This window comes from Poecilia reticulata, linkage group LG4 (assembly GCF_000633615.1).
Source record: "Poecilia reticulata strain Guanapo linkage group LG4, Guppy_female_1.0+MT, whole genome shotgun sequence".
NCBI classification, from domain to species: Eukaryota; Metazoa; Chordata; class Actinopteri; order Cyprinodontiformes; family Poeciliidae; genus Poecilia; species Poecilia reticulata.
This window is the reverse complement of record NC_024334.1, coordinates 8,167,613-8,171,102: the sequence shown is the minus strand read 5'-3', so window position 1 is coordinate 8,171,102 and position 3,490 is coordinate 8,167,613. Positions and strand designations below refer to the sequence as shown.

General features: G+C 36.3%; 1 long non-coding RNA gene across 1 annotated transcript in view; it reads right to left on the bottom strand.

Moving 5' to 3' along the window:
• LOC108166238 (uncharacterized) overlaps positions 1–3,490 on the bottom strand; it is a 123,650-nt gene that overhangs the window by 32,288 nt on the left and 87,872 nt on the right. The window contains exon 2 of the long non-coding RNA XR_001776533.1: positions 3,367–3,424. This is a non-coding gene — a long non-coding RNA (uncharacterized LOC108166238). The remainder of the gene's footprint in view (positions 1–3,366; positions 3,425–3,490) is intronic.

Here is a 3,490-nt window from a genome sequence, read left to right as displayed (position 1 = left end):
TATATATAGGATGTATCAGGGTTAGACTGTCATATTTTAATAACCTAACATGCCTTAATGTTAGTTTGTCGCATTTAATGCTAGGTTGTTGCATTTATGTAAAATCAACCTTCAACCCTTGAATCCTTTGCAGGTGCCTAAGCATTTGTTCTCACAAAGCACCGCCTATTTCCACAAATCTCCTCCTCTCCAGTCGAGTTCCACCTCACAAAGCGCCCCGCCCCAGTGATTTATAAATCATTTTTGTATAAACTGAAGGCAAAATAGTTACTTAATTGTGTTATAGAATGTCGGTACGTGATTTATAACTATTATAACTGTTGTCAATTTTGTCAAGTTGTTTAAACTGATTTTTTAAACTCCCCACACACCCTAACTTTATTTCATTTGTTAATAAACACTACATTTTTTCACTCTAAACAATTCTATGCTGTTTAAAAATAAAACTTTAGTTTCTGGTTGGGCATATATTCAATGTTAACGAAGCTATTTGGACAAACTTACAAYAGGCACATTCATTTCTTTGACAGCATCTATGTTAATTACAAGCCACAATTTTCTGTTGTTGCACAAACCTCCACAAAAGACTGCAGATTTTAACCTTAAGTTTTTCAGCATTCATTTTTTCTTTTGTGTTTAATTTTGCACAGGCATATTCCAAATGAAKAATATAAGCACACGAGTGCCTATTCTGATATCTCATAGCCCAGCTACAAAAAGCAAATCAAGCTCTATTTAAAGTAATGCCGCAAGGACTCCATTGAATGATAATGTGCTTTACATCATTTTGTCCTCGCCTTTATCTTGAGCTTTTTAAGAAACAGGCAACACAAAAGTCATTAGGGACACGATAAGCCCCCATATAATTAGATAGACAGAGATTGGATGTTTTGTGCACCATGGGGCAGACCCATTTATGACATATTCACTCATCCCACCGATGCRATGAGGAGCGTCTTGTATGGTGGCCATAAATTGAGATAATTACAATTAGCCAAAACTGAGTGGTTGCCTGTGTCTGCTCTGACCAAAACCTAGAGTGTAATTTGCTTCTGGTGGAGAGGGTTGGCACCTACTTAGTCTTATTTGAGAACCCATCCTTTCATTTCTAGAATCAAAAAACTTAGAAACTAGAGCCTTGGCTTGTGAGTCTGGAAAATCTCGAATTAAAAGTTTACTCTGAATGTGGTCARAACTCCACTTAAAAATTTACTTTAAACAAAGCAGTTGCAAAATGTATTAACCAAGAAATATGATAGATATAGAGACAAAATTGTTTGATTTTCTAACTATCCTTTCCTTATCATAATTTACCTGACATCTAAAGCCATTGTTCGTAGTACCTTCAACAAACATCATTTTAATTGTTRGACATGTCCAGAAAACTTCTAASTGGAGGCATTCAGATTAGACRTCCAAACCATGCTAATCCATGTATCATTTGTGGTTTMCATTTTTAATTGTCAGCCAAAAATGAAAAATAAAAAGGTGATTTCTCCCCACCCCCAGATTTAGAAAGTCTGTCTCAGTCTCACATAATATGAAATGAATAAACAGGCCACTGGACTGGGTTTACATGAATGGGAAATTGTTCTGTGTGAGAAAGGGTGTACAATCTACTGACACCAGACGTTATGTTGAATACTTTCAACATAACATACAGCAAACATGATATACTTTGGCTTTTACAGCATTGAAACACAAGTTAAAAAATAAAGTACCCTACCATATCCTTCGCAAAAATATTTAATATCATAAGTACTTTGAATGTACAACTTCAATCATTACTCAGGTGAATGAATGAAAAAGTAGCCTAAGCAGTATTGTTTCTCAGTCCACTCTGTGCTTCAGAAAATCCAGTGAATCTTTGTGTTTTGACCTCAGTCTCATCTGAACCCTTATGATTCTTCCAACCTACCTTCTTCAATAAGCAACCTCACTGAAGACAGAGTTTCAGTCATGTACTTCTGGCCATCTGTTGGCCTTGTCGTCACAGAGTTATACATTTAATGGCAATGTTTGCAGAATAAACTGTTTAAATCTGCACATAAACGTAATTTTTCACAAAAACTCTCTTTTGCATTGTCTGACAAATGTCTTTCTCTTCAGACCATGCCGCAAGCAGAGAATCATCTGATGCTAATTTCCCAGCATGAAAGGATGTGCATCTCCTGCAGTGCACAGGAAATTTCTGCATGTTATACTTGTGTTGATAAAGTACTAAATCAAATCTGTGTATGTGTCCAACACTGCCATTGTTGCATGCAGAAGTATGACGTAGACCCAAGCAATAAAATATTAAAACCAAATTGGGTTTCCTGAAAACTGTGACTGGCCACCCTATGATGGATGTAAATTTCAGCCACTGCTATCTTTTGACTGCATCATTGAAAATTAGCCCTGATCCATATACGTATCACTCAGTGAGGTGTGGTCAAGGGAGGCAGATGAGGCAGATCACCTGTCATCATGGAAAACTAGTATATAATGATAAGATAATTTATATTGCTATTTTCACCCTGTGTTTTGTTCAATAAAGTATTTATTTTACATTTAGATTAACCAATTTTGACWATTTYTTTCTTCAAAATCGCTGATTTTTCATAATTCCCATGTACCCCACATGCCACTAGAAGCCTTTAGGCTAACATTAGCATTGTGGCTAATTTTAGCTTAATTATTAATTTTAACTCAATGGAGTAAGTTCATGTTACTCAACATGCTTGAGACTCTCCACATGCTATTGAGTACATTGTAGCTTACCTTAGCATTGATGCTAATTTTTAGCATCAGAACGCTGGGTTCCAGCCAAAGGGCACACTTTAGCAGGCCCCTTTTAAATTTATTCAGAAATGTTCTAGCTTTTATCTAAAATCTAAATTAATGTACATAAATAGTCATTTATTCTTCTTGCTAAGTCAGGATCAGTACATATTCCAAATAACAAATTGGGACATATATAAGTCTTTAATCAAAGAAGCTCCCCATCAAGGTTGGTGTCTTTCAGCATCTTGGCAACTTTGCTTAAGACAAAAAAAAAATGCTCATGACTCTAAAATGTCTTCCTTAAAACAGCAAAGTTTGTATCATATTTGAACCTAATAAGACGAGCAAATTTAAAATATGTGTATATGTCTTTACATGGCAGCGTTTTCAAGCCAAAATCTGATGCTACTCTAGAGTGTTTTGATCCACTTGGAAGTTCCAATCTGTCCAAGGCCAAGCARGCTGAAAGCATAAGGGCCAACGGGTACTGCATTTAGTTCTCTTCCAAGAGACCGCATGCCMTAATGGATTCAGGATGTGTCTGGTCCAGGATGCTGAGTATTAAGAACTCTCTCTCTATCTTTACAAACACAACCTCACCTTTGTACTTGGCCCAAGGATGCTCTTACAGTGGGTCAATGTAAAAGTGCCATTCAACCTGAAAGAGAAGACAAAGAGGGTCATGAGAAGGGCAATTATAGTTGTCTCTGCAGGAATACTATTG